Source organism: Parasteatoda tepidariorum, chromosome 10, assembly GCF_043381705.1.
Source record: "Parasteatoda tepidariorum isolate YZ-2023 chromosome 10, CAS_Ptep_4.0, whole genome shotgun sequence".
NCBI classification, from domain to species: Eukaryota; Metazoa; Arthropoda; class Arachnida; order Araneae; family Theridiidae; genus Parasteatoda; species Parasteatoda tepidariorum.
Window position 1 is genome coordinate 15314222 of NC_092213.1, and position 19580 is coordinate 15333801.

The following is a 19580-nucleotide window of genomic DNA, read 5'->3' on the forward strand; positions in this document are numbered from 1 at the left end:
TGAAATGATCGAAGGTGTTATAAAAATATTACCAAATTTTATCATATATTATCAAACCATATTTTGTGGTTACTTTCCTCAAATTCATTACCAAAGTTCTTCGGTGAAAATTACCGAGCTTTTTGGTGCTCCCATAAAACTAGAAACACGGTAAATTTTACCATACTCTGGTAATTCTGACGATACTTCTTTTTACTGATGAATGTGTCTTGTACTCATGCGTAAGTCTGATAGTTCCGGAACCGTCTGTACTAGTGTTAAGATCTATAGATTAAAAAAAAAGTTAAACTGGAAGTTGATCGTATGTCAAGCTCGTTCACTGCAAGGTTATTAATTATGTCAATTTATTCATTATGTAAGCTAACGCAAAAAAATAAATGAGCAGCATGTGAAACGTGAATAGTCTATACCATTAAAAATAAAACTAAAAGCGTCAGGTTTAAATAGGATAGGTATTTATAAATATTCATAAATGGCAATAAAAGATAAATTAAATTTTACTCAGTAAATTGTTTTTATAAAAACTCAATTTAGTGTTTTGATATACAGAGAAAGAGAAAATGGTTTATCCCGAATAACCTTTAATCTAATGATTGGATATTCAAGTTCTTGGACTCAATCTTAATTTTTCGAAGAGGTGACTTCAAATATACAAATTAATTAGAGCGGATGATATTAAGTTATAGAAAGAACGTACTTTCTATGAATAATTCATGTTTTTTCAACGGATTCAGATCCCTGATCAGTGAAATATACAGGGTTGCCGCAATCTGGAAAATCCCGTCCCAATAGTTTTGTCAGAAGAATGGACCAAAGTTTGAGCCCCTTAATGTCAATTCTACTTTTTGCGTAATTCACGATATCTCGAGAACTTCTTAAACGAAACGAAAAACTTTGCACGCAGTTATAAAATTCGTCCATTCAATGATTCCATCTAAAAAAACTATTCATTATTTTTTACTGTTCAAAAAAAAAGATTACGATTCAATAGTTCCTCGACTACTTTTTAAAGTTTACAATTTTCGAAGTTCACATCATTTTACAGTATCGTTACATCACTTTTTATCGTTGCATCATCGTTTACATCATTTTAAAGTATGCAATTCTAAATGACACGATACAAAATTTGAGCGAAATTGGTATAATAGCTCATGATAAACTAAATTTTAAAATAGGTTTTTTATAATGATCAATGCACTAATTTCCATATTAGAGGTCACTTGTAGTATTAATGATGGAAAAAGTTATTATAGTTTTAATTGTTTTCTAAATAGGAAGATATACTGACTTAAAGTGCATGGCATGAACATTATTGATAGAGTCAGAATAAGCTGATGTTAATTTTCTCATTGCGTGAGAACTGCCCTCATGACTGCTTTATACATTGACTAATGCTTTGCTTCGTCCTATTTTTACTGTCGAGTAGAAAGGTATTAAAGACCTAAATAGCATCAGTTTAAAGCAGCTTAATGACCTAGTGATAAACGCCATCTTTTTATTTAATTGCCATATTTATATCATCATCATGTATTTCCATTTCATTCATTTAATAAAATGGTACAGAGGTGACTGCAATAATTAGGAAATTTTCTTTTGTATTTTAAGTGCATGTGAAGTATGTTAATTTGTACGAGGAAATAAAAAAAGGAGGTTAAAGACAATTATCAACAAAAACGTTAAGTCTCAACTGGCAATCAAATATGATTTTATCCCTTTCTTTAACAGCAACTTCACAGATTCCAATTATGCTCTTCTTTTTTTTCTCTTGTTTATTATTGATTTCCGTCCATTTTTCTAAAAAAGACTCTGAAAAACTCTCTTGCTTTGCACATATATATATATATTTATATATATATATACACACAGAGAGAGAGATACAAAAGTATCTTTAATACAAGAAAATCAAAGCGACTTAAATCCAAAACATATTTCATGTAAAAATGTTCNACTAGGTATATATATATATATACATACATACATATATACAATCTTAATCCAAATCATATTTCATGTAAAAATGCTCGAAAATGAAAAATAATTCTGAACATTAACGAACTAAACAAAGTCTTAGAAATAAATATATATCGCTATATTGATTTACGTCATATAAAAGCTTGTATTTGCCCATTTTTCTCACTTTATTTAAAGTCGAAAAACGTTTGTGACAACTGATGCAGAAGATAACTTGTTTTACGTTTCTTAACAGCTTTAAATCAATTTGAAACATAAAATTACTGTTATTAAAACTCTTTCGACCACATAAATAATATAAAAAAATCATTTCATGCGTATCCCTGGAATTTTTTTGAATATTGAGCACGGTAAAAGGTAATTATGCATTACATATTGCAAAAATAGATGAATAATAAATAATAAAACTATAAAAAGAAAATACATCAACACCTGAAGCGATATAATTTTTGTTTCACGAAAACATATGCTTGCGTGGCAATCTATTGTGTTGTTGCAATACTGTTAAAAATAGTTGTCAGCTTCAATTTGAAACATATTTTATTTGATTTAGGTTATTGCGATATTTTGGTATTGTGTGTTCACTAACTTCTGAAGTTTTTTCACTAAATCTCGCCGAAATAAACTATAGACACGACTTCTTGAAATACCAGCCATTGTTTTTTTTCTCTGAATAGCTGTTTGTATCGAATTTCTATCTTCGCTTTCAAAAATTTTACTGACTTTTCACATTAGAGGATTTTTCATAGGTATTGATACATTATTATTGGCTCTTAATTTTTGTATATGTTTGAGACAGTTGGATGAAAGTATATGCTGATGGTTAGATAAGTGATGATCGCACTGCTCTTATCACACTTGAGAGGCTCTTATCACGCTTGAATTGTTTATATTTTTAACAAAATTCCATATAAATATTATGATTTATATCTGCCAGCAGCTTAACTTTTTTTTTCATTTTAAAAGGGGTACTTGTTTATTTTAAACCTATTTGAAAAATAAAACTACTGTTATTAACATTCTTTTGACTACATAACTATATAAAAAAATACTTCATGCGTATCCCTGGCATTCTTTTGAATATTGAGCACGGTAAAAGATAATTATATACTACATATTGTTATCGAACATACAAAAATAGATGATTAAATAATAAAACTATAAAAAGAAAATGCATCGACACCTGAAGCGATATAATATTAGTTTCACGAAAACATATTGTCGCGTGGCTCTATTGTGTTTCTGAAATAAGGTTAAAAAATACTCGACAACTTCAATTTGAAACATCCTTTTATTTGATGTAGGTTATTGTGATATTTTGGTATCGGTGTGTTCACTAACTTCTGAAGTTTGTTTACTCAATCTCATCAAAATAAACTATAGACACGTCTTCCTGAAATACTAGTCTTTGATATAATTTTTTTTCCTTGAAAGCTGTTCGTATCGAGTTTCTATCAACGCATTGAAAAATTTTAAATGACTTTTTACTCAGGAGAATGTTACACATGAGTTGAAATATTATTATATGTTTTTAATTTTAGTATATTGATTTAATTTTATTATTTCTATTAGTATTTTTAATTTTAGTTGGTGGATAGTTAAATGATAATTATTAACTTAATACTAGGCACCTTCCGTTGCTCACTCCAGTCACTAACTATCGTTATGGTCCCTCATTTAACTTAGTTTTCCTTAATGTCTTACAGTTTCTTTTTTTTTAACGATTAATTTGTTTATAAAATACGTAATTATTATAAAATCATCAAGGAACAAGTTTTTAAGTTATTCGCTGTAATGAAAGTACGCGAATTCGTACTTTCTTTACAGCGTATCTATTCTCGTATCTATTTAGAATTATCGATTTCTTAAAATTACATTCTAAAACTAAGGAATATATTTATAATAGGAACAAATAATATCAGAAAAGTAATAATTACGAAATAATTTTACTTGTTAACAATATACAAGCTTATATTGGATAGGGGAAAGTGGGGTGAGACCGGGTAGTGAGATGAGACCTGGTACCTCAAATATGTCAAAATTAGCCTTGTATTTTCGACACATTGTATTCTGACTACTCTGAAATACACTTTACTAGTCAAGATGAAGGTGCTATCATATTGATGTGTCGTTGTAGATTAATTCGCGGCATCTGTGCAGATAAATTTGATTTACTATGCAAACTCTGCAGTAATATTCCTTTATTTTCAACCTAGTTTCATTAATTGTTCATCACAGCTACGAAAATTAGTTTTAGTCCAACATTTTCAGCGTTTAATAACGATGTATACTTTAACAAACAGTGGGTATTTTGTAAAATAATAGCACAGGGTCTGTTACGTTTCGAAAACCTCTTCTCTCGGGGAAAGACCGGATTTTCCCCCAACCCTCTTTGTTTCTATATGCTGAGCCCAAGAAAGATACAGTGCAGCAGAATAAGAAGAGGGCTACACCAAAGTCTGAACAAAGGTTTCCAGGATTCAAGGACAAAATTTAATTTCGAGGATTTCCACAAATCACAGATTTCCTCATTTTCATATTTTGTATGATCCTTTAAACAAAATTGCAGTTTTTATTCATAAATAAGGAAATTATCTGCAATTTTCTTCTTAAAAAATCTAATTAATGACACAATATACTTTTTGTATTAAATTTTTCTTGGGCCGTCAGTAATTCCAAGCACCAGGACAATGGTCTCTCTCTCCCCTTTTTTTAGTATGTCCTTGACTACATCACGTGTAAATTGCAAGTGCAATTTTTTTAAATTGTCGTATAAAATAGAAATAGCTGCCACTTCTTCCCTGAAACTTAAGTGTTTTAAAATTCCCATCGAGTTAACATGTGTACCTCGTCTTACCACACTAGTAGAGTAAGACCTGGCTATTTGAATTTTTATAGAAAAAAATATGCATAAAAAAATTGCATCCATAACTATTCAGGAATTACATAGTGTTTACAATAAAACAACAAATTTCTTAATTAAATCTGATAGTTTCAGGGTCAAACAATTTAGCTCTGACAAGCATTCGAATCTTTGTTACCCGGGCACTTCCCACTTTCCACTATCAGATAAAATAGCCAAATTTTTTTTATTGCTTTTGAAATATTTATATTTAAAAAAAATCTATATAAATATTATGAATTATATCTGGCAACATCTGAGCGTTATTGTTTCTTTTCTTTAATTTTACAAGGGGGTTCCTGTTCATTGCGGATGATTTATTCGCAATAATTTTTACTTCTTAGAATAAAACTGTTTTTTCCTTCTTACATGAAATTTGAAAGTATTCAATTAAAATATATGTACAACAAAGAATGAATTCGGTATGCTTACGCTAGTGCCCCTCACTTCCTATGCCCAATATTCATTTCTTCAATTTAAATGTTTATTTTGAATTAAATTTGATAGGTAAATCTCATAATATTCTATATCCCTTCTCATTCGGTTAAGATCTTTTACTAAACATAAATAATATTGCTCAGTAAAAATTTTTTTGAAAATAATATTTAAAATTAAAAGTATATTGCTATAACGAATTTGGTGAGTGCACAACCGTTCACAATATTTTCGCTAGATCGATAAAAAAATAAGTATTTAGCACAATATAAGCAAATGAAAAGAATAAAGAAAACGAAAATTGCATTAACTTTTGAACAAATTAGAATTTAGAAAAATATTCACGTTAAGTTTATAATTGAAAATGGTCCTTTCAGCACGTCAGTTTCTCAACTTTGTACTTGTTTTGCAGAGGGCAGTAGATTAGAAAACTATTTTTTGTTTTACAGCTGATATTTTTCGAACTAACTATTGAATTTTATTTTTCTTATTTTCCTTATATTTTCGTGTAAATTTTGCCACTTGTTTCCGTAATAATCAGTTTCTAAGTCTTATATACTTCACGCAATGAAACAAAATGCTATTTAAATAAAAAAAATTTAAAAAAAAGTAGAAAAAATCGCAAATAAAAGCAGCCTATATTGCAGTAACTTTCGAATAAATTGGCATTTAAAAAAAAAAAAAAGATCACGTTAAGTTCATTAACAAATATGGCCTTTTCAGAGTGTCAATTTATGAAATGGCTATTTATTTTCCATTGTACTCCATGTACATTTTACTACACGCCTTCCTAATTCCAAGTTTCTATGTCATTAGCTTTTGCGCAACGAAATAAAATTTAACATTTAAAAGGGACACCAAGAGCAGCGACTCAGCTTTTTTAATATGTATAGAAAATTTTATACATGATTTGGCACATATTTTGCACATATTAGGCGTTATGTATTACTGATGATGTTATTAAACAGGTCGTAAAATTTTACAAGAACTTTGAAATTCTATAGGAATAAATCTCCGAATTTACTATTGAACAACAAAAAAATCCCTTGAAGGAGCAGTTTATTTTGAGTTAACATAAAATAGAGCGTTTATAAACACTTTAGAGGGTAAATCTTAATGTTATTGATTAAAATTGCCTAAACCAAACTCACGCGAATTCGAATTATTCCTAAATAATATAAGTTAGCTGGGTAATTTTTTTGCGAAAAAAGTTCAACGTTACGAAGTATCTGTATGTTTTGAGTTATGTAACAGAACTAATTATATTTTAATTTTTAAATATATTTCAATTATGTTACAAAATTTTACTGTGTTAAGTAACTTTATGTTTAGGTACTTTTAAACCTATTCTGAATTCTTCTAATTTTCTTTAAATGCGTCACGCATTTCAGGTATTTCGCGTATTTTGTATTTCATGTTTCATTTGCAAAGTAATTTTATTTTAAGAGTTAGAAGGTGTAAGTATCATGAACTAAATACTCCGACTCGAAATTGCATAGTAAAATATCTGACTCTTATCTGTATCATATCTTATTTATATTATTAATTTAATGCTAAGTGGTGGCAGCGACTTTATAACAAGTAGTATTTAGTATTTTACTACACCAGGAACTATCAAACATTCTTGGAGTAGTGAAACGCCAAGAATCAAGAGTTATGTGTGGTGTTTCACTGCACCAGGAACGATCAATCATTCTTGGAGTAGTAAAACACCAAGAACCAAGAGTTATCTGTGTTGTTTAACTACACCAGAAACTCTCAATCATTCTTGGAATAGTAAAATACCAAGAACCAAGAGTTATTTGTGGTGTTTAATTACACCAGAAACTATCAATCATTCTTGGAGTAATAAAACACCAAGAACCAAGAGTTACTTGTGGTGTTTCACTACACCAGGAACTATCAATCATTCTTGGAGTAGTAAAACACCAAGAACCAAGAGTTATCTGTGGCGTTTCACTACACTACTTTGATGTAAAAATAATTGCTACAATTTTTAGTGTTAAGACACACTAAGATTTCTTGCTGTGTATGATTTAAAAAAGGATTTTATTTTTACTTTTATTTTTGAGTTAGAGTTGAAAGTGCTTTATTTGTNGCTTATGCTCTCCCTGGTTATTTCAGTTTCCGTTTTTAAAAGCGCTATATGTTGAGCCATCTTAGCTAGATTTGGCATGTGACATTTTTAGCGGTAATCATTGGTCTATTTTCTAGCGTTGCCATTCGGGGAGTTGTAATGAGGCTTTTTTTTATCGCCGTGTAAGAGAAATATATATATAGATAGGAACAAATAATATCATAAAAGTAATAATTACGAAATAATTTTACTTCTTAGCAATATACAACCTTATATTGGATAGGGGAAAATGGGGTGAGACCGGGTAGTGAGATGAGACCTGGTACCTCAAATGTGTCTAAATTTTAGACAGATTGTATTCTGACTACTCTGAAATACACTTCACTAGTCAAGATGAAGGTGCTGTTCTATTGGCGTGTTGTTGTAGATTTATTCGCGGCGTCTTTGCAGATAAGTTTGATTTACTATGTAAACTCTCTAATAATATTTCTTTATTTTCAATCTAGTTTTATAAATTGTTCATTACAGCTAAGAAAATTAGTTTTAGCCCAACATTTTCAACGTTTGATAACGGTGTATACCTTAAGAAACAATGGGGATTTTGACCAATAATAGCACAGGTTTGTTGCGTTTCGATAACTTCTCCTCTGGGGGTAAGACCGGGTTTAACCCGGATTTGCCCCCAACCCTTTTTGATTGCAGATGCTGGACCTATGAAAGATGCAGTACAGCAGAATAAGAAGAGGACTACACCAAAGACAGAACAAAGGTTTCCAGGATTCAAGAACAAAATTTACTGCGAGGACTTCCACAAAGCACAGATTTCCTCATTTGCAAGAGATCCTTTACAAAATTGCAATTTTTATTCATAAGTAAGGAAATTATCTGCAGTTTTCTTCTTAAAAATTATAATTAAAGACACAATATATTTTTTGTATTGAATTTTTCTTGGGCCGTCAGTAGTTCTACGCACCAGGACAATTGTCTCTCTCTCCCCTTTTTTTAGTATATCCTTGGCTACATCACGCGTAAATTGCAAGTGTAATTTTCTTAAATTGTCGTATTAAAAAGAAATATCTGCCACTTCCTCTCTGAAACTCAAGTATTGCAAAATTCCCATCAAGTTAACGTGTGTACCCGGTCTTACCCCACTAGTAGAGCAAGACCGGGTTATTTGAATTTTTCTAGAAAAAAATATGTATAAAAAATATTGCATCTATAACTTTTCTGGAATTACATAGTGCTCACAATAAAATAACAAATATCTTGATTAAATCTGATAGTTTCTGGGTCAAACAATTTAGCTCCAACAAGCATTCGAATCTTGGTAACCCGGTCACATCCCGCTTTCCACTATCGGATAAAATCGCCAAATTTTTTTCATTGCTTTTGAAATATTTATATTTAAAAAAAAATCTATATAAATATTATGAATTATATCTGGCAACATCTGAGAGTTATTTTTTTTCCTTTAATTTTACGAGGGGGTTCCTGTTCATTACCGATGATTTAATCGCAATAATTTTTACTTCTTAGAATAAAACTGTTTTTTTCTTCTTACAGGAAATTTGAAAGTATTCAGTTAAAATGTATTTACAATAAAGAATGAATTCGGCATACTTACGCAAGTGTCCCTCACTTCATGTGCCCAATATTCATTTCTTCAAATTAAATGTTTATTTTGAGTTAAACTTGATTGGTAAATACTATGGAAGATCTCATAATATTCTGTATCCCTTCTCATTTGATAAAGATCTTTCAGTAAACATAAATAATATTTCTTAGTAACAATTTTTTTGAAAATAATATTTAAAATTAAAGGTAATAATAAATTTGGTGAGTTTACAACCGTTCACAATATTTTCGCTGGATCGATGGAAAATAAGTATGCCACAATACAAACAAAAGAAAAGAATAAAGGAAACGAAAATTGCATTAACTTTTGAGAAAATTGGAATTTAGAAAAATACTCACGTTAAGTTTATAATTGAAAATGGTCCTTTCAGCACGTCAGTTTCTCAACTTTGTATTTGTTTTGCAGAGGGCAGTGGATTAGAAAACTATTTTTTGTTTTACAGCTGTTATTTTTCGAACTAATTATTGAATCGTATTTTTCTTATTTTTCATATATTTCCGTGTAAATTTTTCCACTTATTTCCGTAATTACCAGTTTCTAAGTCTTATAGACTTCACGCAATGAAACAAAACGTTACTTAAATAAAAAAATAAAAAAGTGAAGGAAAATAGAAAAGAAATCGCAAATAAAAGCAGCCTATATTGCAGTATCTTTCGAATAAATTGACAATTGACATTAAAAATAAAAAAAAAAGCTCACGTCATGAACAAATATTGCCTTTTCAGAGTGTCAATTTATGGAATGGCTAATTTTTTTCCATTGTACTTCAATGGAGTAATGAAAATGTACATGTGTTGAAAAATGTACATGTGTCCACATGTACATTTTTCTACACGCCTTCCTTATTCCAAGTTTCTATATCATTAGTTTTTGCGCAACGAAATAAAATGCAACATTCAAAATGGACACCAAAAACAGTGACTCTTGCTTTTGAGGTTTTTTAATATGTATAGACAATTTTATACATGATTTGGCACATATTTTGCACATATTGGGAGTTATGTACTGATGATGTTATTAAGCAGGTCGTAAAATTTTACAAGTGCTTTGAAATTCTGCAGCAATAAATCTCCGAATTTACTATTGAACAACAAAAACAATCGCGTGAAGGAGCAATTTGTTTTGAGTTGACATAAAATAGAGCGTTTAAAAGCACTTCAAAAGGTAAATCTTAATGTTATTGATTAAAATTGCTTAAACCAAACTCACGCGAATTCGAATTATTCCTAAATAATATAAGTTAGCTGGGTTATTTTTTTGCGAAAAAAATTCAACGTTACGAAGTATCTGTATGTTTTGAGTTATGTAACAGAACTAATTATATTTTAATTTTTAAATATATTTCAATTATGTTACAAAATTTTACTGTGTTAAGTAACTTTACGTTTAGGTACTTTTAAACCTATTCTGAATTCGTCTAATTTTCTTTAAGTGCGTCACGCATTTCAGGTATTTCGCGTATTTTGTATTTCATGTTTCATTTGCAAAGTAATTTCATTTTAAGAGTTGGAAGGTGTAAGTATTATGAACTAAATACTCCGACTCGAAATTGCATAGTTAAATATCTAACTCTTATCTGTATCATATCTTATTTATATTATTAATTTAATGATAAGTGGTGGCAACGACTTTATAACAAGTAGTATTTAATATTTTACTACACCAGGAACTATCAAACATTCTTGGAGTAGTGAAACACCAAGAACCAAGAGTTATCTGTGTTGTTTCACTACACTAGAAACTCTCAATCATTCTTGGAATAGTAAAATACCAAGAACCAAGAGTTATTTGTGGTGTTTAATTACACCAGAAACTATCAATCATTCTTGGAGTAATAAAACACCAAGAACCAAGAGTTACTTGTGGTGTTTCACTGCACCAGGAACTATCAATCATTCTCGGAATAGTAATACACCAAGATCCAAGAGTTATTTGTGGTGTTTCACTACACCAGGAACTATCAATCATTCTTGGAGTAGTAAAACACCAAGAATCAAGAGTTATTTGTGATGTCTCACTGCACCAAGAACTATCAATCGTTCTTGGAGTAGTAAAACGCCAAGAAGAGTTATCTGTGGCGTTTCACAACACTACTTTGATACAAAAATAATTGCTACAATTTTTAGTGTTAAGACACACTAAGATTTCTTGCTGTGTATGATTTAAAAAAGGATTTTATTTTTACTTTTATTTTTGAGTTAGAGTTGAAAGTGCTTTATTTGTTTTATTTTCTCTTGAAAATGCAATCTTTTGCATCAGAAAAATTCATAGCGTGTTTATTTGGCCTTTACCCATAAAAATTATCTAAAAAAATATATTTCCACGGAAAAAAATTACAAATAAAAATTAAGCAATGATTTGTATTCATTGGATTTCTGAACTTTAGTGCATTTATATTCATGGAGTTTTGGGTATTTCATTTTATCTTAATATATTTTTGGATGAAGAAAAAGTATTTAGAACTAAGTTACAAAAACTTCCGAAAGTAAATTTATGTTTTAATGTTCTTTTTTTTATTATAAATATGCAAATACATGCCCTTTTATGTATAATCATCATCCTGAAGAATTTGGTTATTGAGGGAGACTGACTTTTATGCCTTTAAAGAAATCTAATTATTTCTGTATTATGCTATAAAGAAGCAAAAAACTGTGAGATATACCATTTTTTAGTTAATGAAAGCTATGAATAATATTTTGTAATCATTCGTAGATAAAAAGCTTAAATTAATGTTTTATTTTTTTAACGTTTTTTTTTTGCAACAAATAAGGGAAAGTATACTATAATAAAGACCAGAAAAAATCTTAAAAATAATGCATCATTTGTTTCATAAGATTTTTCGCAATAATATGTATTCAACAAGACATCATGTAATGTAAATTAATGTTACTGTGTATAAACTGAAATAGAAATAAAGAAAAAAACAAAAAAGATGCACGCAATAGATTTAAATTACTACTATGAAGTAATAATTGGTGCGTAATGTTTCGCAATATTGAGTTCCATTAGGCAATATTACAATTCCAAAAGATGATAAGTAACAGTATAGGAGTGGAAATGTAATAAATAAAAAAATTAAAAGATTTATGGCAGATTAAGACAGAGAAAAATTAAAAGGCGATGATTAGAAACTTCTTCAAGCTTCTAGTTCTTCCTTTAAATCTATTTTGTTACGCACATTCTCCTATACTGTAAGTAGTTACATTTCAAAAGAGTTTTTGTTTTTTCCTTAGTTAATAAAAGGGGGATCCACAGCGTATATAGTTTTTCTTCTGTTTGCTTTCATTTTAAGAATTTTTAAAATACTTATTAAGGAGAGTCTTTATGGAACACCCTGTGAATATGAATACAAGTTATGCAAGAAAAAGAAGCCAATTAAATCCCGCATAAATGGTAACAAGAAAAAAGAACGAATAAAATGAATGATAACACTCAACCTCACGGCAGCTTTATCAGGGAATGGTTAAATAACAATTTACTCAATTGTTGTTTTATTATATTTAAACAAAACAGTTAAATAAGCATAAATAAGCTGATATTTAAACTGTCAATTATGATAAAAACCGTTTATTAACTACTTTCACTTTATATGGATCACAACCAGATTTTTATTGCGCCAACTAGGCTCACCTAATAAAGTTACTTAGTTCCTTGTAGAAGGGTACATATTATAGACAAGAGGAAAAATCTGTCAATCTCATGACAAACAGAGCCCGAGTTCGAGTTCTAGAGTTGACATCAATATTTCTACCATTCCATTCAACACTCGAGGAGTTTCCAGGACCCGTACGCCTTAATTTGTGACCCTAAGCTGTTAGAATACGACACTTTCATTCAGGCCAAGACAACATAATGCTGCTGAACTATCTTCAATGTCCAGTAAATTTTCTTTTTACGGGTTTGAAAACATGCTAGTTGTAAATGGTTTAAAAAAGCGTATAGTTTTGTGTCCATGGTTTTTCAACCATGTTAGTTATTAACGGTAAAAAAATGTACTTTACCATAAACTTAAACGTTTCACTTTTCAGTGAATAATTAAACAATGTGCAGAAAAAAAAAATTTAAAATTTCAGAAATATCAGAATTCAATAATCATGATCACAAGTTTATATGCAATTGAAATAATTTTGGTCTTAGGTTCTGTTTGGTTGCAAATATTGCTGCGGTAAGTTGCAGATCTGTTAAAAACAGTTAAAGTATTAAAGTTTTAAAACAATTACTAAAATGAGTAAAAATGAAACAAATTGATTTTTTGAAAGTGTTTTTTAAACTTTTATAAAAAAATAATTTTTGAAAAGCATTATTTAAAATTTGTCGTAAAGTTATAAAGGGTGTAAGCATAAATATCTGTAAAAATTTTTACGTTAGTTCACGGAATACGTTATTTGAAATTGGGCGAGTAAATATTTCAATACTATTTTAAATATTTAAATATGTACTTACATTGTGATTTTTTAAAAGGTGTCAAATTATTATTTGTAATATGCATTTTAGTTAGGTAAAAGCTTAGAATTGTACTTGCTTCAGTATAGTTCTATTACTTTGAAATTGTATGTGTTTACGCGTATTTAAGGATTGTGAGACCGTTTTGAAGTAAAAGAAGAAATAAATATGTGATTTCTTCAAAAACAAATCCGGAATTATTATATTTGACTTGATTGATGAGGTATAATATCAAAAAAAAAATTATCAAAGTAGAAGTCCTGCGTTATGCAGAAGGAAAACTCATCCCAAGGAAGTAGGTCACAATTTTGAAATTCAAAAGCGATTAAGCAAAGAAAAGTAACGAATAAAATCACTGATAAAACCAGTATAATACTCTCTCAAACTAGTATCACAAGTCGCAAGTTTAAAAAGTGAATGAAATACACATTCGAACAATCAAAACTTAGAAACAAAATTAAATTGATGAACAAGTTTGCTGCTTAATTTTCGGAAACTAGAATTTATTACTTTAAACTTCAAAATTAGTTACGAATTTGATCAATAGATGGTGCCTTTAAGTAATTAAAGTATAAATTATTCTCTCTCTTGCACATCAAGCACACACGACTGAAATATTTGTTCTGGAGTTGATCTATTTTGGCTGTTACACTGTATGACGCTATTTCTACAAACAGTGATATTTTTTAAAGAATTTCTTAATAGATTTTCTCAATAAACGGTAGAGTTTGCTTATTAATCTGTCCACCATATTATTAAATTAGATTTTGAAAATAGTTGGGAATATTTAATTTGGTTTAATATACAGAACACAGTACCTGCGTCATTTTTTCTTGTTTCGTGAAATCAATATTAAATTATTACTTTTTTTTTTTTGACAATCAGTTATTTGAATGATTTTTTGAAATAATTACATTGAAATATTTAAATTTCATTCGAAACATAAAACTTTTGGAGATAAATAAATAGTTTTGAGGAAAAAAAAAAGGATTTAAAATAAATATTCCATCTTAGGATGATTCAGTAGTAGAGAGTTATGGTAGCTCTTCGATAAACAGCGGTTTAACCAATATCAAAGTAAGACAAGCACAGTGTTAGACATGATCCAGAAGACAAGGGAACTCCTGGTTCAAGTATTCGAAGAAATTTGGATTTGTGGAGAACTTTTTGATGGAACTAACCCTCACTTGCGTCATATGAAGAAGAAATCGTGGAAAACCTCCCACGTTTATTTTGCCTGCTAGAAGAAATTAACCCAAGATCAGTCTTCAACTGAAAATATTTTCTGTCAGCACTGCGGTCGGAGCTAATCGGATGCGGAATTCATATCTACAAGACATTGCTGGGATTCGAACATGGTTCACCTCTTTGGAAGACGAGCGCTCTATCCATGAGGCATCACGGCTTGCCGGTCTCTACTTTATTTTATTTTATTTCATAACCGCCGTTGAACAGCCGAAACAATTTTATGGGCCTACGACTACTAATGCTCAACTCCGAAGCCTTGTAATTTTGAACCCAATCTGGAGGAAAAGGGAACTCCTGGATCAAGCAGTGGGGGAAATTTTCTTTCGTGGAAAACTTTTTGATGGAACTATTCCGCATTTGCGTTATATGCAGAGAAAAACTTAATCTGACAGTAAGGGGACTCTTACCCATCATCTGTCTATCACTGGGATTATTTTACGTGAGCACTGAGGTCGGTGCTAGCTGAATACGAAATTTGTATCTACCAGCCATCTCTGGGATTTGAACCCGGTTCATCGGAACCCAGGGGATAGGGGGTGCTCTATCTCCTGAGCCATCACGGTTCCGCCGGTTGCTTTTATCAAACTCACCACCCCAGAGGTGTCAACGATGCCTTAGAGTGGTACTAGATTCTAGTTTCCGTTCCAACTGCCTTTAACACCTCTCTCTTCTCGTTGGCATATTTTTAGATAAGAAAAAAGTTCATGTAACAAATTTTTAAAGAAATAAAAGATTGCATTGTAGTTTTGTACAAATTCAGCAAAAAGGAAAATTTGCAAAAAAAGAGAGGAAATCGTTAAATGACGCTGCGCTGTTTAAAATTTCTCCCTGAAACAATGGTTAAGAATTCACTTAATAGTTGTTTTACCATATTCAAACAAAACAATCAAATAGTAATAAATAAGTTGGTATTCAAACTGTTAACCGCGAAAAATACCGTTTATTAACTGCTTTAACCTAATATGGTTAAGCAACCAGAATTTTATCACAATTACTAGGCCCACCTAACGAAGCTACTTAGTTCAGGGATGGAATGTCATAGATGTCAACAACTACACATGAAGAGTTTCCAGTGTCCTGCACTCCCCTATTAGTGTCCCTAGACTATTAGAATACGTTACTCTCATTCACGCCTACGGTTTTGAAACCATGCTAGTTGTAAATAGTTAAAAAAAACTTATAGCTTCGTATTTATGTTTTTTTAACCATTCTAGTTGGAAATGGTTTCAAAACCGTAAAGGAAAAAAATGCTCTTTATCTTAAACTTTACGGTTAATAGGTTGGACCGACTGTTGCCGGTTATATTACCGTAATTTTAGAATGAAAATTCTAACAGCGCAAAAAGAATATCAGAGAAGAATCAATTTTTAATTTTACGTTAAACAAATCAAAATTTAATCCCTATTTTACTGACTTTGCGCATTTGCTTTTCGTTGAGCATTTGTTCTCCCTTATTAATCATTGAAAACATCTTATTTTTTACTCCATCGCATTTCAACCTTTTCTTTCAAAGGAATTATTGTACCAAAAACATTTTATAGCAATTAAATCAAAGTTCACATTTCTGTATTTTACGGAGCAGTTAAAAAATAAACGATATTGGGATTTATAACACCTGGTGTATTCTTTACAACGCAAACACCACGAAAGCACTATAAAACGATTTTGCAATGTTAGAAATTCGAGATATTTTTTAAAACTAAATTCGGACAGGAACTAGTTTAATAAAAAAGATTCTGATGCTTGATTACAAATTGTTTCTGGATAATAAAACAAAAATATACAGTATAAGATATACTGTAAAATATATTTCTTTTTACCACAGATGTTTAGATATGATAGATGTTTACAGATGTTTAGCAAAAAATACAAAACTGATAAGTAAATTCCGCTAAATAAATGGTTTTTATGTCATGATTTGAGGTATCTTGGGAAAATTACCAAATCTTACAGAATTTATCAAATTTTATCACATATTATAAAACCATATTTTACTGTTAATTTTATTAAAATCATTAACAAAGCGATTCGGGCTTTAAAATTACTGAGCTTTTGGTGTTCTCATGCAGCCAAAAGCACAGTAATTTTACTATATTCTGGTATATTCCGGTATATATCTGGTATATTCTATACATATATATATATATATATATATATGTTCTATAAGTTTAATTTGATAAATAGTTGCATTAGTAAAAGTAAATTAAGACATATATGCATAAATATCCTCTTTAATAGATAAGCTTTCAATTTAGATTTGCCTTTGATGCCTTTTGAAGTATTTGCATTTCTACAACTAATATTAATTTGTTTAATATGTTAATATTAAGTGTCTGTTCTTAATGTACACAATGTTTGGTTACTGTTTAAAGAATGATAAAATTGATATGAAATATCAGCATTTGGAATATTAATTTACATGAGGTATAATGAAGGTATCGAAGAAAAATTATTATAATACTTTAATCGCTAAATGTATTTTTAATATCTAGTTATATAAGTTGATTTTAAATTACTCTTGAGGTTAAATATTTCATATTCTACGTTCTGCATTCTAAAAACTGGAGTTTAATATCTCTCTGAATACGATAATGAACAACTCAACTTTACGTTATATAGACAACAAATTGAGCTTGTATATACAATTTAAAGTGTCTACTTTAATTTAAACACTTATAAGGGAATAAGCTTTCATTAATACTCGCTGATTCACCCTTAACGAAAAATATTTTCACTTTCGAAACCACAAATGTTGGTTAACTTTGAATATCTTCTGCTGATTATTTACATTTCAATACATGTAGTGTGATTTCTTCGACGTATTCGACGTTGCTATACGTCAACCAAAGCCTAAGGCCGCCATTAAAATATGTAGGCATGTTTTAAGATGTTAAATAAAGCTAATTATATTTTAATTTTTAGATCTCTTTGAACAGTACTAGGTGAAGTTATCGTGCATAATTTCTGTCTGCTTACATTTCGTTAAGCATATTATTTCAATTTCTTTATATTTTCTCTCTGCTACGAACATGTTCGATTTAAAAATTAATTTTTTTAGGAATTCAATTTAAGGATTACTAACACATCAATTCTTACTTTATCTGTAGCTTGAAAACCACTTTACTTATCTTTATATGAATCATAACTTAATGCAAATATGAATTAAGTTGCTACTGAATACAGAAAAAAAATGCCGCTGCTACTTTACACGAAGTAGTGTAAAATAACATTCTAGGTATAAAGGAACACTTAATGGAGCATAACTTTCAAGTAAAGTAGTTACAACCATATTTTGGTGTTAAGATAAGAAAGAAATTTTTTACCTTGTAGATACCATTTGAAAATATGAATAATTTTCAATATTACATATTTTAGATAAAAGTTATAAAATATTTTTAAGCAAGAGATAGTTTAAAATGATTTTTTTTCTTTTCAATTGAGGGTATAAAAAGTTAAGAAATTTCTTTTAAAAAACTCATTAAAAAAATTAAAAATCATGAAAAATTAATAAATATTTTATTTTAATAGTTTTTCCTCTTCACTTTTCATTAATCTTTATTATTTTCAATGTTCTATATATAGTTAGCTTATTTTATGATTTCTATTTACTTACAGCTTATGCGCAGCAAATAAAACTTGTTCATTTTTTTTCTTTCTTTTTTTGTCTTCATTGTGCTATATATATAGATACATATTTGATTTTCAATTATAAATCAAGCAAGCATTGTTAAACAATATAGAATTCTTAAAATTGTATGATAATAATTATAATAATAATTAAAAAAATTGGAGAAATTGGAATAAAAGCAACTAATTACATTTCCGAACTGACCTAGGTTACAAAGCCTCCAAATTCATTAAATATGCATAAATATTCGCTGCAATAAATACGTAAAAATAACTTTTTTACTTTTTGTAATTTAGAATTAGTTTAATGTATTGCAAAAAATCGAAAAATCTGAAGCTTCAAATATATTTACTTAATGTTGAATCAATTCAGCGTTTATAAAATATAGAAATCTAAATTTTTGACCATAATAATAATAAAAACTGAAACTTTGTACAATAATTATAACAATAATAATGATATTAAACTTATAAAATCGGAAAAAGCAACTAATTATTTTACTGAACTTGCCCGATAACAATTTCTTTGTATTCTTTGAAAGTGCGTAAACAATTACTACAATAAACACGTAAATATTACCAAAATGAAAATATTGAGATATTTTTTTTAAGTTTGTAATTTAGAAATAATTTAATTTTGGGCAAAACTTTGAGAAATCAGAGTTGAGAAATCAGAAGTTACAAAATACTTACTCAATGAAAAATCAAGCCAGCATTATTAATATATATAAAAATTCAAACTATATACTATAATAGTAATAATAATAAAAATAAACAGCATTAATTCTTACCTTTTAGAGTCGAATCTATAAAAAAGGCACATGCTGCATTTCTCTTGTTTACTTTTAATACATTTTATATTATAAAACAAAAAATCAGCACCATCACATGAAAACAGAGTTTATCATGTATCTTCTGTTTATGTTAAATCGTTCTTATAATTTTATTTATATAAATAATTCCTAGTTAAAAACGCGAAACCCGCGGTAGCATGGAGCACCTCAATAACACCTGTTCGTAAAATCATGTGAAGACAGGAGCTAAAACGCGAACTGCTCTTGGCTGCCAGAGCAGTGGATTGGCTTACAGGTAGCGAGCGCCACGCGTGGGCAACAATGAAGACACATCATCTTTAATCGTCGTAGTTTCTTTATCGAAGTGGGCGTGTTTACATTTCGAAGTTGGGAGTGAGTTGGAGATTTGGGGAAAACAATTTTGAAGCGTTAGTTCTGAAATGTTTT

The 19580-nt window shown here is 29.4% G+C and overlaps 1 protein-coding gene across 1 annotated transcript in view; it reads right to left on the reverse strand.

Annotated features, from left to right (window-relative positions):
* Nucleotides 1-19260, reverse strand: part of LOC107455766 (glycine receptor subunit alpha-2-like) — a gene marked incomplete in the record, with an annotated part of 127669 nt that extends 108409 nt beyond the window's left edge. Inside the window, 1 exon segment of the mRNA XM_043044493.2 lies at nt 19131-19260.
* Between the last annotated feature and the right edge of the window lie 320 nt (nt 19261-19580).